We start from the raw sequence: 21,666 nt of genomic DNA, 5'->3' as shown, positions 1-21,666 counted from the left end.
CCACCCCTTCCTATCATTCTTAAAAATACATCTATGTGCCAGTGAGAGAATAAGATGATTAAGGATAACCTTGAACTATCATATATCAATTTATCAGTTGATCAATATCAATATTTATCAATTTTAACCCCAATTATCATTTTAGAAAAACAAATCGTTGGTAGACCCTGGAAATCCAAATGTTTGGGGCAGCAAATGGCCTATAATCTGAGGCATAGCTGATCTATGGTAGTGCTCCATTATGACCCACTGGGTCAGACTCATTTCCAAAGGCTCCCTGATGAGCTGAGATTGGCACCAGACCTTGAAGGGTGGGAAGAATCAGAGGAACAAAGAAAGGTGAGAGTTATATGTGTCTGAGGAGAAGGGCAAGGAGAACAGGCTGGGGAAGGGCGAGGGGAGAAGGGTGGGGAAAGGCAAGGGGAAGAAGATGGGGAGGACTCGAAACAACAAAAGAACATAATGGAGTCAGGACCCTGGGCAAGGGTGTGCTGTGAGAGAAGAGGCTGAAGAGATGTGTTTGGAACCAACTGAATGCAGACTAAAGGGCTTGGCTTTTGTTCTTTATGCCAAGTAGTGTGTTTTCATTTAAATTTTCTATTTTTAATGCTATCATGTAATGCATACCTTAAAATCTATTTTAAGTGTTTTGTTTTTTTGGTTTTCTTGGAGGGAGAGGAGAAGTCTGAGGAGACCTGTGCATGGTAAAGACTCAGACCGTATCGATAACGTTGCTTAGCAGGCAAGAACAGCAACAAAAAATAAGAACTGGAAAAATGGAACCTGCTGAGCGTTTGTGTTATTTACCACTTAATGGAATGTTGGCTGAAAACAGTAAAATAAATATTTCATTTTACCCTGCATCACTTAAAAAAGTAGATAAGACACAGAGCTCCCCTAAGACAATTGCCGTGGCAGTATGGGGTGGATATAATGGGCTTCAAGCTGCATAAAGTTTAAGCTCATATTCTTGGGTTTAGGAGTTTATATCTTCCTCTCCCCTGAAACAGCCCCCTATATGATTCCCATAGGTAAAATCATCTCAATGGGCTTTGCAAACCAACGTAAATAAGTACAGGTTTGCATTAAAGCTCCGACTACATATTAAAGCCAAATCAACACCCTTTGCTAATAGAGATGTTGAAAAAAGATAAAACACCTCCAAGGCCAGGCACTGGGTCTGTGCTGCTATTTCATGTCAAGGCAATTACAGTGATGGTATTAGGGAAGATGAGGGCGGGAGCCGTGTTGTCATCCAGGGGGAAGGGAGCGCAGCCTTTAAGCAATCATGTAGAGCATGCAGAACATCTTAGAGCTGGGGAAGGAACAAAGCTCCGCGCTGTCAGAGTATTGATCTGCTCCAGAAGGTGCAGGGAGCTGCACTACGGTGATTGCCTTCCCCGCTGGGTTTAGAGAGGTCTGAAAGAATACAGTATTGATCTGGCCCCATTCCTGAGAAGTAACTTACAGATAAGCCCTGACTGGAGGCCACCAACCTTGAGAACAAACTGTTGCAAAGACACCCCCTTTGCCAGGCAGCCAACAACAGAGCTGATGCTGGAGGAGAGAAGGGGGATGATTAGAACACACTTAAACCTTGGTGGGGGAAGAGCAGACCACGTGTCTTCTTCCTACCTCAGTCACCAGCATCTCCCAATTCTGAAACAGTTAAGACAAGGTCATGGGTGGAGAGGAGGGGAGGGCACAGCTGGAGTCCCATTTGTGAAACTGTATTTTGTCAAGGAAGAAAGATTTGAGTTTCCGAAGATTTGTATGTTTATGTGAATCCACTCAGAGACTCATTTACCTCATCTTTTAAATGGGAATAACATTGTCAATTTCGCAGACTGTGGTCTGGATTCAATGTGATAAATCATGTTTGGGTCGTGTTTGGGAGGAAACGAGAAATCCACTGTCATCTCCTCTCTGCCTTCTCTCCGAAAGACTCTCTCCCAGCCACTAAACTCCAGGAATTAAAAAACAGACCATTTTTCAGGGAAAAGGAAACTCAGAATTCCCACTTCCAGAGCTGTGTGTAGAAGTAGGATGCCACTTTAGTTTTTGTATATTACCAAGCCTCAAGTTCCAACTTGGAAAGAAAAAGAAACCCAACTGAAAATTCTCTATTTGCACACCACTCAGTGTCTCATGGTTTCCTGGTGGAAATTACTGTAACCACAGGGTTTCACGTGGTTTCAGCCTCCAGCCACAAGTCAAAATTGGCCAGATGTTACTGAGAAGTTGGGGAACTAGGTTGTTCCCTGAGGATTTATCCTGGTGTGTAACCAGATACAAATACAAATTTATTTGGATGGGGATTGTAGGGTACAACAACTTTATTTTCGCCCATGTTAAGGATTTTCCATTTGCTGGGGAAGATAGTTCCACGTTTACCACTCTTCTGGGAAAGCTAGCCCATCAATTCTGCCGCAGTACTGTGAATCCTGGAACTCCTCTTCAGCCTGTGAGGGGCAACCTTATCCCCCTGGATTATGTTGTGTTGTGTGTAAAATGGGGTACCCCCTACATCCCGGCTACCAAGGATTTTACGAATCATATATAATCATTTTTTCTTTCTAATTCAGTATCCGTTCAACGTAGCTTTAACGTAATAGTTTCATCAATTCCTGAATTGAGTGTGTTGTATAAACAGCAACTTCTCTCAGACTATCTAAACAAAACAGATTTTGTAATTTCGTCATATTTGAGCTCAGTTCAAAAGATGCACAGAGGTGAGAGACAAGGTCCACCTCTCAGATTACTTTCTCCAGCAGTGAGGGTAAATACGGCAAACTCATCCCAAACATGTCTTAGGGCCTTAAAGATCATAATTGTAACAACAATAACATCATACAATTTTTAAACTGCTTCCTGTGCGTTGTCTATTTTGTATGGTCCTCGAGGCCCCTGGAGGTCAGCGTGCACGTCCATCCCTGCTTCATTTGATCCACCTCTGCTTGACCACCGCCGGACTTTTTCCCAGGCAAAGGAGAACCCCCGGGAGAGTGCACAGACTGGACAAAGGGGCTGCAGAGGTGGTTTGATTTCACCACAATCATTTCATCTCTCTTAGCAGAAATCCCCTGGGCCTGCCCTCCACTCTACAAACTTGCCTTTGTTCACACAGCTCAAATAGAAAGCTTCCCCTTCCACATTGAACTCGTCTTGCTGAAACATTTAAAGGAAATGTGACCTATAATTGTCGAAAGTGAAATGCAAGATTTCAATCCTTTGTCCAAAGGCTAATATTTAATCTTTTAAAGCTCCGAGGAGGTATCTTTGAAGCTCCGATAGAATTTGGAAAGCCAAATAAAAACAGTGCTAAATATATATTTGCTTTATTAAAAACATTAAGTATTCATCTCCATTTTAAGCACACTCTTAGTGAGTCCTACACCTCTTATATATTATCGTACAAAGGGCCTTAAGATCCTTGATTTTCTGAAATTTATCCAACATTGAAACATCAGTTTAGTTGTCCTCCTTTCAGGAGGACACGACTTCCAAAAATAATATGTTTTGTGACCAAGATTCTCGAGCTACAAAAGTAGAAATGTGCAGCAACTTAAAAGTTGCCTGCACATAAAAAGTGCCAAATGTGTTATAAATAGGACCCTCTTGTGCAGCAAGCCGTTGCCTCCCCAAGTCACCCATAGATGTGAGCACAGTAATTACCCACGTGATGGGCGCATCAAGGGCTTTTGTTGTATCTTTCCATCTCCTTTTTTCTTCCTTCCCTAGTTTTGCCGTTCTAAGAGAAGTCAAGGTGAAGGGTTTAAGGCCTCTGAAGCTGGGGCAAGAAAACAATCGCCTTTTCCAGTGGTCAGTAAAGAATACAAGGGAATAGTTAAAACAGAGCCACTGAAGTGAACAACCTTGATGCAACCAATGGGAGAAACAGCCCCTTCAGGTGCTCCCCACAGGGCTCCCTTTTGGTTGCTAGGCCAGGAAGGTCAGCACATCTCTATGGCGCTCCCTTTCAAGTGCACCAGCTGAACGCCAGCAAACAGGTTCCGCATGACTGCTGGTGCACAGGGAAACTCCTCAGAGAGAGACCCCTGACCCACCAGAGGGGCGAGAACCAAAGCAGGGATCAGGCACTTTATTTCAAGGGGGGGTGTGTGTGTGCGTGTGTGTGTGTGCATGTGTGTGTGTGTGTGTATGCACTACAAAGGTAAAGGAAGCCTTTCAAATCTGGAAACACTACACACATACGCACATTAGGCAGAAGAAAAATAGGACATAGAAATGAGAGAGCATCTTTTCAGAGGTAAACAACTTATAAGATACTGAGACTATTGGTGGCACTGCAGTTAGAAATATGTTACAGTTGAATCCCATTATTTTGAAGAAACAGTGAATATAGTAATATTTATACTTTGGCACATAATAGACAATTCTGCGGCTAAGGTCTTCTGTCCAGACAGGTGTCTTTCCATCATTACTTGATACATGAAAAGTTGAACATAAAAATTGCTAGAAGATTTCATTCCTGTTATGCAGCAGAGGATTCTGTCCGCTGCAGATGCACAGAGATGTGGTCTTTTGTTACATTGTGCATCCTTGGATGCTGGAATACTAATTAATGAGCAGAGTCAGCAAAATAACTGTGCTACATGGGTGTCACCAGCAAGCCCTGGAAGAAGCCAGAGGCCCCGGCCTAAACTTTTCCCACTGGCAAAATAGAGGCAATTGTGGTTACTCACACACAATCTGGTTCATGAGCCAATGACTGATGAGCACCCTTACACTATCCAGTAGCCCTTGGAACTTTTGTAAGACAGCATAGATGCTAAGTATAGTACCAAGCACTTTTGTTACATTCCATTTCTCCATCTACTGAAAGTTTCTGAGTTGGAGGAAATTAGAGTCAGGTGTGTCCCAGCAAGTCACGGGCTAGAATGTGAATTCCCATAGCTGGGGTGATTGAACTCAGGTTGAAGAATCGCTGTAGTGGGAATATTGAAAAGGCTCAAGTATAATTCCTACATTCAGCAAATTTTATTAAGATCCTACTGTATTTCAGGCCCTGGAGATACTTAAATATGATAGACGCAGACCAACCCTCATGAAGCCCACCCCCTAGGAAAGATGGTGACATAGGACAGGTAATTCTACTCATGTTGAGCCGCATGAAGAAATGACGGATACCGACGGAGCATATAAGGAAGCAAACTTAGGCTCAGGAATGAGGAAGTCTTTCTGGAGAACAGGATGTTTACATGATAAGGGATAAATGACTCCCTGTTATGACTATTACATGTATCTAGAATAACTTTCAGACTCATTCTCTCCTTTCCAACCCACCCTGACTTATCTTCCTTGGTAAGCTCCTATCACAACACTAGTTAGATCTGAAAAACTCTCTTTCAGCTAAATTTGGAGGCTCCAGCAGAGAAATATTTTCAGTAGCCTGCATGATTAAGAATAGAAAAAGAGTTCTATTTTGACATCTATAATCAAATCACATAAAATAGCCCCAACTGATTTTGAAACTCATACATCAACCATATATTAAACTTTTACTCTCAAAAGCACTAACTCTGTAATACTTTACATCTTGCTATCGTTTCATAACTTATTGTCCTTACAAAATTCTGCAACTATTATGAAATTTAAGTCACGGGTTTTAAGCTGAAATGGGGTTTATTTTCCCACAAATTTTGGAATATTAAATTCTCTCTTTATTGAACTAACAAAAAAAAGATATCCAATTTTGTATAGGTATGGCTTAAGATGGTTTGCAGGTATAGTCTTTTTGGATGAGGGAAATAAGATTTTCAAAATGTGGAATTTGAAGATAAACCATGAAACGTTGACTTGCCAACTTGCAGCATATCAAAATGTCAGCTCAGCACCTTAAAGAGTCTAACAGGATTATTCAGCCCAATTTTCTCTGTGCTTAATGCCGTATCCTGGCTTAGAGTCAGGCTCTTCTGGAAGAATCTTTAACTCTTTCTGCACATCACAGCCCCATTTCATGCAATAAAGTTGCCATTTCCTAAATGAGATTCTAATAGTCTGAAATATTTCCCTCAGCTTTGAAAGGATCCTTGCTTTGAGGATGTAGCTTACACACTGAGATAACCTCAATCATCCCCCAGCAAGAATAAACCAAAATCACACTCACGCTTCCATTAGTAGGGCCTAACAAGAACGGTAATGAGAATATTCTTAGCATTATCCCAAGAAGGGACAGTGGCTTGAATCTTATGACAACCTTCTCTAAGCTCATGCACATTGTGTGATAGCTTTAATGAAACAGCATACATCTTCAAGCATGACATGCAACCTCTGAAGGAACAGGTATGTAACACAACATTTGGAGGGGACCTCAGAGGCGGTCAAGTCTGTTTTCTGTATGATTAATGAATCTCCTCTATTGTTTTTTGGATAGGTGGACACAGGGACTCTGAGTCCTTTGCTATCAAAGAACTCTCTATCTCTGAAATCAGACTATTACCATGTTTGATGGATCTAATATGAATTTTTTCGTTACACTTTGCCATAATCAATCTTCAAAAACTTTAACCACTTGAGCTATTTCTGTACTAATGAGCTTCATCAAGTTGAGCCAATTATTTTCCCACAGGACATCCCTACCAATATTTTTAATTAAGAATTCTTCCTTTATTTATTCAGCCATTTACATGGGACCAACTATGAGTCAGGCACCCATCTAGTTGCTGGGAATAGCAGTAAACAAAACTGACAAAGTCACTCCCCTCGTGGGACTCACATTATGGAATGGGTATAGAGGGAGAAGATAAGCAGACAAATACAGGTCTCCCCCGCTACCTGAATGTTCATTGTATGCCACTTCACTTTTACAAAAGATTTGCATTAGTACCTGTTTTCCCTAACAGAAATCTGAAGAGGATTTTTCACTTTTACGAAAAAAAAGGTGAAAAGTGAAAGTAGCATTCAGCATTTGTTTTGCAGTGACCCGTTATAGAGACTAAACAGTCAAGCATACTGTCTTACTTCAAGCCTTCCACATCAGCCACAACATCCACAGCAGACGATGGACCTTGACCTTTGACACCAAGGCAGGCAGACATAGAAGGTGTAGACATTAGTGACCTGCCTGCCCTGATGGATTCAGATGAGGGTGAGATGTTCATAGACAACCCTCTTCCTCTTTCTCCTACACCGCCGTCTCCTGGACCTCCCACCACCCCAGCCTCTGATGACTCAGGCTAACACTCCTTCATCACCATCACAACTTCTGAACCTTCCAGTGTGCTTGCTGTCTTCTCGATTCTGGTGAGTGTAACTGCACTGTACCTACATGATATCTCCTTTGATATAGGCTGTGTATCTACCACTCCTGCTTTCACTATACATTTAAGTTATCTTAGGTTTTACGTGTTATTTGGCAGGTTATTTTGGGGGTCTGGAAACATTCAAAAAATTTTCCCATATAAATTAATGGTAGTTGCTCCTTCACTTTACACCATTTTAGCTTATGAAAGATTTCATAGAACGCTGTACTTTTGGATAGAAGGGGAAGCCTGTAAGTGAAAATGTAAAATGTCAGTTGGAGAAAAATTAGGCAGAGGAGAATGCTAGGGCATGCAGGGGAGGATGGGGGCTGTGAGTTTGCATCAGGTCGTCAGGGAAGGCTTCACTTACAAGGCTGTATGTGAGTGTAAGCGGAGACCTGAAGGAGGGCAAGACATACCAAAGATCCTGATCCCTCCCACTCCGGACTGGCAAATAGATTTCACCTTTCCGGTTGATTCTGATTGGTTGGTAGCGCTGTCTAGATCTCCACATTGAAGTCTGGGTCCTGGATAATATGAAAGGAAACTTTATTTGATTAACAGTATCTGCCGTGGATGCCAGACAGGGATGGGCAGTAAATATTCAATATTTGCATATTGTAGACCTGTAATATACTAGCTGAAGCTCCTTCATAGTCTTCTCTTTTCTAGCTTGTGTATCTCCATTTTTTAAAGTGAACCTCTCATGTTGCTTCTTCGTTTTTTCAGTCTTTGCCATGTTTGCGCTTTCTCCAGAGGAAAGGTTAACAACACTCTTAAAGAGTGAAAGTCAGGGTTGTGTATAGCAATTGAGGTGTGGTCTAGTGAGCAGAGAGAAGACCTAGAATCTTGATACCCTTGCTCTGGACTCCAGAACTGAGACGTGTTCAGTCTAAAGTCATATTAATTTGGTTTGGGAGGCACTTTTTATCACATTCATGTTTTTCGTGCTAACTGGCTGCCAGTATGACAGGCACATGACAGATACTTCCTTGCTTCCTTCCTTGCCTAAAAACTCAACATGATATTTAAAGAAGGCGATATGCACGGGAGAAGTACCATTTGTCAAAACAGACCCCAATCACTTCAGTCCGCAAGTTCTAGCACACAGCATAAAACCACAAGTTGACGTTGCCCATTCCTAACAAAAGGTTAATGCTTTAAGCTTTAAAAAAAAATTTGGATCTGTTGGTTGGTAATTGGAATAAACATTCAAATTTGAGCATCAAATTTCTCATTAGTTTCACATCAATAGCTGTGCTGCGACTATGGATCAGTGAACTGGGCTCCTCACTGCCCAAGTGAGTTCATTAATCACTCTCCTCTAAGATGGCTGTGTAAGTAGACAGTTGTTCTAAGCAGCTGTCTTCTGGTACAACTCTTCTTGTACAGACGGTGGGAAACTCTTCGCATGAGTCGGCTGTTGTTTGAGCTGGAAGTCTCACTTGTAGTGACAGGTCTAGAGACAACTGGGTCTGAGGTCGGTAAAGCATTCCAGTTTGTAAATGGTCACTTTATGGTCACAGATAGAAAGGTTTAAAACCACTAAGGCTAAGTTTTCGTATCTTATCTGACGTCACCAGGAAAAAGAAACACGAAGCTACGCGTTTCAAGTCCACACTGTATTTGGTCAAAAGCCCCAAACCTAAATTGAACTCTTATAACTCTTGTTTTCTTGCCCAAAATGATATGGCCTTGCTCCTTAGCTCTCCTGCTCTTCCAACTATAGATAGTTAACTTTATTTTCATATTTTCGGACACACTTGACTGCTTAGAGAGATCGGAATCCACATGCAGCTCCAATTCTCCATTATATTGAAGCGAGTACTCCAGTAACTGGAGCTTATCCTGTTTTAATATATGCAATCAGGAAATTTGAAGCGGCCTTGATGGCCCCTATAATATTTCCCTTAGATGCTCTCTGATATGTCAGTGCCTACAAGTTCATCCACACAGCAATGACCTCATGTGGCAACCTTTTTCCATCCGCTAGAACACTTAGTAGTAACATGAGAACTTGATTATCTTCTCTTAGGGAAAAAAAAAAAGACAGAGGAAAGACTAAGAAAAACAATACATATAAATACGAATTAAGAAGGTCTCTCTCTCTCCTGTAAACAGAACAACCAAAAGAAGTAAACACACACTAGAGAAAATAAAAATCACAAAATCCACACAATCATTTTGTGGAAGGGAAGTGGGTGGGAGTTTCTTGGGAATCAAGGACTTCCAGGCAAATCTATTTCCTGGAGAGGTATTTAGTCTTTTCAATATAAAGAAAAGAGAAAGAGATGCCGAAAGTTCAACCCAGGAAAACTTTCCTTTCTCTCATTAATTGCAATCAAGAAATAAACAAAGGAAAGGGGGAAGGGAAAAGATTGAATATTTCCTGGGTACTGCTTAGGAAAACCATTTAAAATTAGATTTCCCTTACTGTATGCTCGGGACCACTCCGAGGTAGGCAATGCCACCCCAAGTGAGAGAGCGAGTGACTGAAGGCCAGGCCTGCCTTGCTTCAGTATTCCTGTAAGAAATTTGTACTGAGAAACTACCTGCCAGGTACTGTTCTAGGCCTTAGGAATACAGGTAAAGAAGGCAGAAAAGAGTGTTGCTTGCACAAACTTTACATTTTAGAGGACAAAGAGAGAAAACAAACAACAAGAAAACATCAGCCAGTAATAATTGTCAGGGATAAAAATAAAATGGAATGATATAAAGAGACATTAGAAGTTATTGAGGGCTGAATGGTGTGGGAAGGAAGGTCCCACGGGGTGAGGGGGTATTGAACTTGAGGCCTGTGGAACAAGAGCTGGAGCTGCAAGAGCTGGCAGAAGTACTTCCCCAATACTCCACAGCAGGCGCAAGAGGTGGGCTATTCGCAGCCACTTCTGTTTTAGCACAAAGCCCTAATTTTTCTCCCAAACCTCCACTGGACGGGGTCATTATGAAATACACGATTCGTTTTGTAAACTACAAAATCAACAAGATAGCTGGCAATTAGGTGTAAAATGGAAGTTGTATAGATAGCATAATCAGATATCTAAATTACACATTTTTCTGCTTCTGCTTGGGCATCTCCAAATTGGCTATCGACCCAGTCTCATTTGTCTGGATAATTTTTCAGGTTAAACTCCTTTTGAAAATAGCTTTACCTTGAATGCGTTGTTTCTAGAGGTTTCCTCATCCTTAAAATTAACATATTTCCTCATTATAGAAATGTTGTTTTTGTCCTCACTGATTCTGATTCTTATTCTCCTAAACCCAATTTAGTCTATGTGGCTTCAAGTTACACTGGGGCTCTAGCATGGGGTATGTTGGGACTAGAACTTTGATTGCATTCAAGCCGATGAGGGGAGTCAGAATGAATCAATGAGAAGCAGGATGTAAAAAAGATTTATAAAACATTTTAAAATACTACATAAAAAGACACACCCAGAAAGCCTCGGAGAGTTGAGTTGTCTATGCCCAGTGGGGTCTATTAATGGAAATTGTTTAATGAGTGTCTTTTAAAGCAATTACCTATTAAAATACTAAACACTTGAATGGAAACTTTGGTCTCTAAGAATCTTGGAACATTTGCTAGACTCTTGACTCCCGGGATATTTCACTCATTACTGAATTGCAACCCTTCTGAGGTTGCTTGTTTCAATTTCTCCAACATGCCCATCAGCAGTTTGTACTTTTATAAATCTAGCTGACTGAGAAATAACCCAAGAGTCAAAGCAAAGTTGGTAACCTCTAACCTTTGAGATTTTTACAGACCTGTTGACGTAAAATCCGATATTTATACTTTTCCTTTTTTCCTTTTATGTCCTTACCAACTTGTTTGCATAATTGGTACTAGGAGCTCATCAGACAAAACTATCTGTGTTTTATGGCACTATGGAGGAAATTGCTAGGCAATAAATATTAAAAAGTATTAATAAGGTTCAGATTTTGAAATACGTTTGCTAATATTCTACTCATAAAAATGAATTACATTATTTTCCTGGAATGTTCCTCCTTGTTCCTGTTTTTGCTGAAATTCCAAATATGGATCCAATTTCTCCTTTAAATTTGAGTTGTATTTCATTCCATTTGCTTCCAACTTCAAGGACTGAAATAAAGAGAATTCTATGTAGTTTACTTGTTTGAATATAACAGTAATCCAGAATGATTTGTATAAATGAACCTGGTGAGAAAATAAGTACACATGCATAAATAATTTAGACATGCAATTTTTATAACTACGAATTTTGTAAAATATGTTATTTATCACGTTATAATTTCTGACAGTTGTATCACAGGTGTGAGAACATTGAGTTACAAGAAACAGTCACAGATGCATGAAATTTAGAGCTAAAAGAAACTTGAGAAGACATCTGGTTTAATCGCCTCTCTTTAAAGATGTGGAAATCAAGATCCAGAAAGGTTATGGGTCTTCTTTCCAGTCGCAGAGCTAGTCAAGTAGAGCCTACACCCTTGACTGCACGTGTGAAAGGCAACAAGGAGACTTTCTTCAAGCTATTGGTGTGAAGTTTCTTTGGCCTAATTATACAATCTTATTTGAGACTTAGTGAAATATTTATCTAAGGAATGTCTCATTAAGAAAAATTTCCACTAACCAGGAAACTATTTACTATGGACTGAATGTTTCTGCCCCGCCCCCCCCCCACACTCCAATTCATATGCTGAAGCCTGAGCCCCTAGTGTGGCTGTTTTTGGAGAAGCGGGCTCCAAGGAAGGAATTAAGATTAAATGAGGCCATGAGGGTGGCCACGGCTGTGATCCAACAGGATTAGTGTCTTTATAAGAAGAGACACTACAGAAAACTCTGTCTCCCTCTCGCTCCCCTTCCCACGTACACACACAAAGAGGCGGGGATATGAGTGTAGGGCAAGATTGCGGCCAGCTCCTAACCAAGAAAAGAGAGCTCAGAATGAAAACTCCCTTTCCAGCACCTTGATCTTGGACTTCCCAGGCTCCGGGCCTGTGAGAAATTCTGCTGTTTAAGTCGCCCAGTGTGCTGTATTTTGTGTACACAGTGATTCTCTAACACAGGTAGGGATATAATTAGTTTGGAAAAGCAAATTCTAACATTATTGCTCCTGCGGTAAATATTCCTATAGGTAAAGTCCTACACATATCTTGGATTGTTTTCTTGGAATTGCTCGGTCAAGGTATGCACATCTTAAGGCTTTGAAGGAGTACATTTTCACAGAAATATTAACCGCATATTACACTCTTCTCCAGTAATTCACTTTGCAAAGTAGGCCGCCATGTTGATGGATAGGAGGGCTGTTCTGTGGAAATCCTCACAGACAGCTGCCTCACATTTAGGGAACTCTGCCTAGAATATGATTCCAAAGAACATTGGGCAATCCAGGAGAGAGTGGGACATCATGCTTTTGTTTATTAAAAGCCAAATTATTAAACCCAAATTACCAAACTACCATGATTTGAGGATACACTGCCAGTTGAAAATTAGCACCGCTACCCCCCCAAAAAATTCCATGACCTAATTCAAATGAAATCTTCTGTAAGAATAAAGATAAGTAGGATTCAAGTGTGACTGTGTCTGAACCGAAACAACAGTTTCCTGAACTGGGGTGTTGATTCGAACCATTTTTTCCTTTCTCCTTTATCTTTTTTTTTTTTTTTTTTTAATTCAGGAGTCCAAGACCAGTTTTCTACATATACGATTGACGTCCCCCTCGGCCACCTGCCGTATGGAGGGTAACACTTACAGAGCACACCCCCATCTCAGTCATTACTGACTGATGAGATAAGAATTTTGTATTTTACATCACTTCATATCAAGAAATTCTTCAAAATGATAATGGATGCAGTCAAGCCGCCTAGAAAATGAACAGTTGGGGGATTTGGCCAAGAAACCTAGCCACCTTTTGAAAATCTCCGGCTAGTGGCCCCATGGGGATTTTTGAACTGAGAAGGTGAGCTGTACCTGCCCGCACCTTGACCCTGTCTCAGCCTGAGGCGCAGGAATTGAAGGCTGTAAGATTCCATTTGAAATATTATCTTGCGTGGAGCAACAGCAGCCAAAACTTGAGCTATGACTTAGAAAGTGTAAAAAGAAATGCTCTTCTATCTTGCAGGAGCCTCTCCTATATTAATGAACTTTACAACCAGTGTGTGTAAACATGCTCCCACACATAGGCACGTCCTCCCATCCACTTTCCACTACTTATACCTGAACAGACTAAGAAAAGTTAAAATTTTAAAGGGAGAGAAAGTATATCATAGAGATATACTAATCCTCTAATTCCTTAGAGGAGCAAATAACCTTTTCTCTTGATATAGGAACCAAGCATTGATCTGTCACACTGTTTGTTCTGGTAGAGTTCCCAGAGGCACATTCAGTTTGAAACGTTAAGGCTAGTTCATTAGGCGTCCCTCGCTTGCTTCTCCGAGAGAATCAAGATAACACTGTGGTTAGTTAATGGCTTTCTCTTGTTTCCCCCAGAGCCTGCCTGTCTGAAGCCTGCAGGCTCAAGAAGCTTCTTCCCCCCTTCTCTTTGCTATTAGTCACAGCTGGTAAGGCTCACAGGAGCCGAGCCTGTTTGAAAACAGTCGGATCACGAAAACGTTTGAGTCTTTCTGCTGCAAGCAACAAACTTGGCCTGGGCTGCCACGAGGAGATGGAGTGGGAGTGGGGACAGGGCGGGTATGCACCAGGAACGAGGAAGAAAGGGCAATTGCTAACCACCTCACTTCAAAATCCTCTCTGAGGGAGCCCGTGGTGGGCAGCCTTGCTGGGAAGGTGGGCGGGCGGACTGGATAACTTTTAAAATGAAGTGATGCCTCTTGGGGCTCGTGTCTCCTGTCTGGTGCCCACTGTGCTCCCCTGTATTCTGGTAATGGGGTGGGGGCGGGGGCTAATGATAAGACTCTAGATGTAGTGAGCTAACCTTTGCTATTGCAATTCTCCCAGACTCGCTCCCCCATCCCACTTCCTTCTATCCATAACTTTTATAGAACTAGAGTGGAAGGAAAGAAAGAAAATAAGAACTTGGATATTACAGATAACTCAAATCCCAAAACCAAACCCATAGGCCCCTCTAATGTCCTAGGGTAGGACTGCTGAACGGAAGACACGATGCCTCACAAGTATGCCTGATTTCTAAGAGCCCTGATGTTTGGTTGTTCACTGCATTCCTCCTCACAAAATTGGCCCTAGAAATGCTGAATAATTTTATCTTTTGCCTCTGGTAGGGCCTGGGTGAACTGCCAACAGGGGCCACGTGTCTGCTGTTCCCTAGAGTGGCTGGTGTGCTGCTGTGCAAAGGGATGCTCAGATATATTCTGTGATGATGTAGGTGATAACAATGATGTCATCGCCAGTGACAAATTACCCTTTGTCACAGCCTGGGATCCTGATTCATGAATGTGACAGTTGCATTGGGTTTATGAGGCCAATAAACATATACGCTTTGGGGTCGAGTTTAAATACAAGCCGGAAGGGTTTCATTTCCTTTTCTGGGTGTCTCCAGGATTCAAATTGTACTGAGAAATCACAGGGGGAAGTTTTATGAGGGATCAGGTCAAGCCCATAAAAGTAATGGGGTTCTTCACGTCGCCTCTTTCAGGGCAATCTGAAGGTGGCTCCTTATCTGGTTTGGGTTTTTCAGTCTACATCCCTGCCTCTTCTTAAATGGTTTGAGGAAATTTGGATTCTTCTCCTGGATTTCAAACATGCTAATAACACACAAGAGGCTAAAAATGCAGGAGTGTATACTGACTTCCGAATTCAAGCCTGATGACAAACCAAACAAAAAACACCCAAACATACTGTTATTCTCTTTCCAAAAAGGAAATGTATGTGTAATATTTATAATTAACAAGGTCTATTGCAATTATATTTTAGACTTTTGTATCTTTTCAAAGTCACCCATAGGAGATAAGAAAACCAAGTGGGAGGATGGAAAATTAGAGACCCACGGGAATGTGTGGGGACTGTCCACTGTAACTCTTGTTACACAATAGAAAGATGACCACTGGGAAGCGTGTAGCTATTTTATCTCCCGTGTACTCCTGGAAAGATGTGCAGACTGAGAACTGTTTCTAAAACACACCATAGTCCCTACACCAGTCCTCCAAATATGAGTTTGTTAATCACCCAAGTTAAATGGAAAAGCTACATCATTAAAGAAAATCAAGTCATGCTGTATATAAAGGTTTTTACTTAAACTTAGAATTTGGGGGATTTTTTCTAATGTTTAATGTTGGTCAAGAGCTGATTGCGTACTATTATCTGGCAACTTATCCTAGAGGTGAGGGTATGCATGAGTAACATTAGTGTTGTTCCTTTATTCATCAGGCACCAATAACGGCTGCATTATTTAATGTAGCTCATCCTCAGCATTTTTACTCCCGGCCACTTCACTCTCCTGATTCTCTCCTTTCGGCCTGACCCTTCTCCAGCCTGTCTTCTTCCTCACTTACCCTGCACATTGATCGTCCATGGCCTTGCTCCTTGGTTCTGATTGATCCATAATTTTTTCCTCAGAAGAAGGAAGACTGTGTTCATTCACAAAGGCAGCATCGGATTCCACTTCAGTAGGCCTTGCCTGAACACCCTGCTATAGATGTGACATTTTCTTCTGATCACCGCAGGAAATACACAGATAAATAAGTCCCACTGCCATCTCTCTTGGCAGATGAGATCATAATCATAGTTGTAATAATAGAATCACGAATCTAGGAGTTATTACCTGTGAGGCACTATTCTAAGTGCTCTCTATGCATAAACTCATTTAATCTTCAAAGAATCCTTCGAGGGAGGTACTCCCTCATTATCTCCAGCATTATCTCCATTGTACAGAAAAGCAGATGAAGGCACTGAGTGGTTAGTGCCCAACGTAGCACAACAAGAATACAAGTTAATCACAGGGCAAAGGGAAATCTGAAAAGTAGCATGCAGGAGGCACCAACGAAACCCCAGGGAGTCTCCACCAATGACCAGATTTCCTGAAAAGCTGACCTTAGAAAGAAGAATTTTAAGGTAAATTTTAAAGACTCACTGTGTTCCTGGAGCTTATGCCAAGTGCTCTACTTCGTGTAATTTACAACAAATCCCCATTTCACAGATGAACAATTAGATACTTAGAGAGGAAATAAGTTGTCTAACTTTACAAAGCAGTAAAATGCAGAGCCAGAATTTCAACCTAGGACCGGCTTAACCCAGCACCCAAGCTGTCAGCCACTTCACTAAACTGCCTCTATCTCTGAGGTAGATGGTGAAGGGTGAGTGAGATTTTGAAGGCCAGAACTGGGAGCAAAGTACAGTAGAGGAGGAGGAGAAGTATGAACAAATTGGCATATATGGGAGCTGAGAGATGGTTTTCAGAAAACTCCGGAAGTGTTATCTTACCTTTGCTCTTCCCTCTGCAACAAGAATGCATGACACTCACATGCATGACATATACCCAGAATGTTATAGGCTCTGGGGAGGTAAGATAGGTCATGAGACAGTGACACCTGGTGTGACATGGAAGAGTGAGGCTGAGATGCTTTGTGTAGAGAAATAGAGGAACAGAGACTGGAAAGAAAGACTGAGGATGTATCATAAAAGGCCAAGATGAGAAGTTTTAACTGAGGATATCATGCGATGGGTAGCTACTTTCGATTTTTTAGAGGAATACATGGTAGGAATTATGTTTTTTAATATTAATTAGATGATGAGATATATTTGGAGGAGGAACAGGGTGTTTTCGAGGCCCTTGAAAATAACTCAAAAAAATCTATTAACTAAAGTCCATAGTTTATTCTGATTTTCTTAGTTTGTACTTAATGCTCTTTTCTGTTCCAGGATCACAATCAGGACACCACATTACATTTAGTCATCATGTCTCTTTGGACTCCTCTTCACTGTGACAGATTCTCAGACTTTCCTTGTTTTTGCTGACCTTGACACTTTTAAGGAGTACTGGTCAGGTATTTTGCAGAATGTCACTCTATTGGGGTTTGTCTGATGTTTTTCTCATGATTGGATGGGGTTACGTGTCTTTGGACGGAAGACCACAGAGGAGGCAGGGTGCCATTCTCATCACATCATATCAAGGGTATATATTATCAATATGACTATTACTGTTGATGTTGACTTTGATGACCTGGCTGAGTTGGTGTTTGTCAGATTTCTCCATTGTAAAGTTATTCTCTCCCCGCCCCCCACCTTCACTTCTGTACTCTGTGGAAGGAAGTCACTTAGGTGCAGCCCACTCCCAAAGCGTTGGGAATCATGACCCGCCCCCCTCTCCTTCAGAGGAAAATATCTATGTACATTATTTGGAATTCTTCACAAAAGATTTGTCTCTTTTCCTCAAGTATTTATGTATTCACTCATTTATTTATACCGGTATTGACATATAGATATTTATTTTATACTTTGAATTATAACCTAATACTACTTTATTTATTTTCTTGCTTAAATTGTTCCAGTTTGGGCCATTGGGGACTCTTTCCGTTGGTTCATGTGTCCCTTTGACATAGCTCCATCATTGTGTGTGGGTTTTTCATGCATAGTGTCAGAATTGTTAGTCCATACAGCACCATGGGCAACAATTTTCTCAACTACAGTATACTACTTTAATACAGTTTCTTTTCACTTTAGTTTAACAGACTCCACTCATTTCCAAAGTCTCTTAACTCAGAACCTTTTCCCTCTTATAATCCTGCAAATGCGATTTTGAGAAGCATAATTTGCACAAAGATGATTTCTAATGGCTAGAGTTTAGATGAGCTTGCTGAGGAAGTGTAGGGTCAGTGGTGCATCTTGAAGAAATGCTGCTGTTTCTGGAAGGGTAGGAGCAGGTGGAGCAAGTGACAGTGATAATAAAGAAAATTAGGCATAGAATGAAAAGAATACAGTGGTACAACTGGGAGTGGCAAGAAAAGAAGGGCTAGTTCACTGGGTGATATGCAGCGTAAAGTCGGAGACAAGGATCTCACGTCTACAGGCCAAATGTGGACTCCCTCCTTGGGACTCTCCCTTTTTTACAAATGTTCTCCAGAGACATTCCTTCTTTGGGTCCCTAGAGTACTTTCTTTACAAAAGTCCTCATTTCACCCCCATTAACTTCTCCCCCCATCCTCTTTCCCCTCCTTTTTCTTCCTTCTCTTCTTCCTCCCTCTAAACATCACATTTTGATAGCCCAAATTTTTGCAGCTATATAAGGCACCACCCAGCCTAGGGTAAACTGGATTTTCCAAATTTGTTTTCCATTAATAGTTCTCCAAGTCTCAAACAGCATTTCCTTCAGAATGCTCCTCGTGATCGTGACTCCTCCAGAAGAAGTTAGATGCTTCTGGTATGAACTCCCATCACAGTACTTTCCCTGCTATGTCAGTGCTGCTTGTTAACTTCTCAGTCTTCCATCACTAACCTGTCAACTATATGAGAAGACGGCCATATTTATTTCAGTCACCATCGTATATGTCAGTAGAATACATGACATCTGGTAAGTACTTGATAAATTTGGTGCATGTCAGCCTCACCAGAAAATGACATATTCATTGCCATCTTTGAGACTTATTTACTGCATCCCCTCCTTTTCTCCTCCTCAGCACCCAAAACTTACACCTGCTCTTCAGCTTCCCTGTGCTTTCTTTTGCTTCCCAGTTTGTAAAATATTCCGTCTGATGTCTTTCAGTTGCTCACTTTGATTTGCTGTCCTTTAATTTTGTCATGGGTCCTTGTTTATGGCACCAGGTAGACTGAAATTTTTTTAGAACAGAGGATGAAATTTCCATTTAACTGTAGCAAGCATTTTTTTATTTTTATTTTTTTAAATTATTTTATTGAGGTCATATTGGGTTATAACATTGTGTAAATTTCAGGTGTACTTTATTATATCTCAGTTTCTGTATAGACCGCATTGCCTTCACCACCAATAGTCTAGCTTTCATCCCTCACCATACGTGTGTGCCCCTTTAGCCCTTGCCTCCCTCCACTCCCTCCCCTCTGGTAACCATGAATCTGTTCTCTTTATCTATGTGCTTGTTTATCTTCCACATGAGTGAAATCATATTGTATTTGTCTTTCTCTTTCTGACTTATTTTGCTTAGCATAGTACCCTCCAGATCCATCCATTTTGTGCCAACTGGCACAATTTTGTCTTTTTTATGGCTGAGTAGTATTTCATTGTATATGTATACCACACCTTCTCTATCCATTCATCCCTTAATGGGCACTTGGGTTTCTTCCATGTCTTGGCTATTGTGAATAATGCTATAATGAACATGAACATGAAGCAAGCATTTACTGGACATCAAGTGTATGCATGGAAGGAGAAGACTTGGCCTCTGTCCTTTAGGGACTTATGTAGCTATGAGACAGGACAAGCGCAAAATGATGAGGGAATACGTGCAAAGTAATGTAGACAAAAGTGAGTGAGAGGGTACAAACTGGCTTCATAATTGTAGGAGGCAAGTAAAGCCCAGCTTTGAATAGAAACTGTCAAGGAAGTCCTGGTAAAGTTGATGAGTCAGGGGAAATTTTGCACAAATACAGGAAACTTGCTGTTCTTCTTGTCTCTTTTGCAGGTCCCCCTTCAGAGGCAGAGGGAAAAAGAGCAAAGATGAATGTCAGAAGGTCTCTCTTCAATAAGCCTTGAGTCCACCATAGTCTGGTTGTATAACCCTGGGCAAGTCACCTAACCCCACTGAGCATCAGTTACTTCCATCTAAGATGGTATTTTAACAATAGCCCACTTCTCAGGAATTGTAGTCAAGTGCAGATGCTGATGCTGATGAATAGGATTTGGATGGGAGCTGGTAAGGCTAAAAGAAGAAGCAAAACAGATTCCTAGGTTTCTAGGCACGGATCATTCTGTACATAGTGGTGTCATTAATTGAGATGGGAAAAACAGGGAAAGAAGGAGGTTTGGGGGAAGGGAAAACTAGGGAGGCAAAGAATCACCAACGCTGTTTTCAACATGTTCCACTCGCAATATCTGATAGATAATGGCCTGTGCCCACACTTCATTCAGATCTCTACTCCCTGTCCCACCAACCGAAATAGCACGCTTCACCACTTCTGCTTCTAGTCTCCCTTGAATTCTTCATAGAATATATATCCCTTTTTGAAACTATGTTAGATTTCTACTTTTTGTTCTTTCATTGTTTATATCCCTCTCTAGAATATAAGTTGTAAAAGGGCAATTATTTTATGTTGATCACTGAAGAATCTCTAATGCCTAGTACAGTGGCTGGCATATTGCCGATGACAACAATGAATGAACAAAAGAGTGAATAAAAGAATGAGTAGATGGATGAATAAATCTACAGAGATGTCATTAAAACTGTGGAATGAAGGAGTTTGGAGATGAGGAGTGAAAACAAAGCTAAAAATACAAACATTTACTAGTCATCTGCAATGGGATGGGATTTAAAGCCATGGCAGTATTGGTGGAAGAGCTGAGAAAAAGCTGAGGAAATGCCAGTCAAGAGAGCTTGGGAGAGTTGCCTGATACCCTGGAGCATTCATGTGAGAGCTGGATTTGAGCTTAGTTGCTTATTGCCTCCAGAGCTGAGAGTTTGTAGCACTATCCTGTTTTGCCTCTCTCCACTGGGGGGCGGGATCCTTGCTCAGGTCCCATTTCTCCAGCCTCCAATAAAATAACCCTCACCGCTCCCCTCCACCGGCCCTTGAACAAGATCTGAGGCAGCTTCACATTGAATGAGAGTGGCTTGTGGACTTCAAAGATGTTTGCATTTGCACTGGGAATAAAAAAATCTGTAATTCAAAAGAATCTATTTTTAACAGCAGAATTTTAGGCTTCAGCTGCAGAACATTCTCCAAAATAATTACACAAATCTTTTAGGTGTCTGTCTAGTCTCAGTGGATAGTTGTCTGTCAACACTTGAATAAAAGAAATCCTGTTCCCAGAAGATCAGTGATCAGGAACTTCTAATATCCCACCCTAATTTTCCTACTCAAGGAAGTCCCCAGCATCTTTCTACAAGCAGAGTGATGGCTCACACTCCCCTAAAAAGTCCAAAATGTCTCTTTTGCTATCTTTTTTGCTTCCTACCTAAAGAAAGAGAGAAAGAGAGAGATGGGCTCCAAGTTCCACACTAAGTGATACTGGCTCAACACAAGGTTGACATAAGGGAAGCCATACTGTAGAAAAAAGCATATTATAACTTTGAAAGACCTCTGATTAACTAACCCAGCTGGATATGCATCCTCCAGGAGAAGTACCTGCTTTGGAGATTCTATGGCTCCTCCCAGCTGCAATAAGTTGATAACTTTGTTCTTTTGAGTTCCTTAGGCGTGTGATGACCCTCAGGCAGAGAGTCTATGCTGACAGACATCAATGACAAGTGAAAGATCTGTGTATAGGGCCTTGCTCTGGTCTCTAATGCACATCCAATGAAACAAAAGATTATCAGGAACTGAGAC

This window comes from Equus asinus, chromosome 2 (assembly GCF_041296235.1).
Source record: "Equus asinus isolate D_3611 breed Donkey chromosome 2, EquAss-T2T_v2, whole genome shotgun sequence".
NCBI classification, from domain to species: domain Eukaryota; kingdom Metazoa; phylum Chordata; class Mammalia; order Perissodactyla; family Equidae; genus Equus; species Equus asinus.
The sequence above is the reverse complement of the archived record's forward strand: the minus strand, read 5'-3'. Positions refer to the sequence as shown.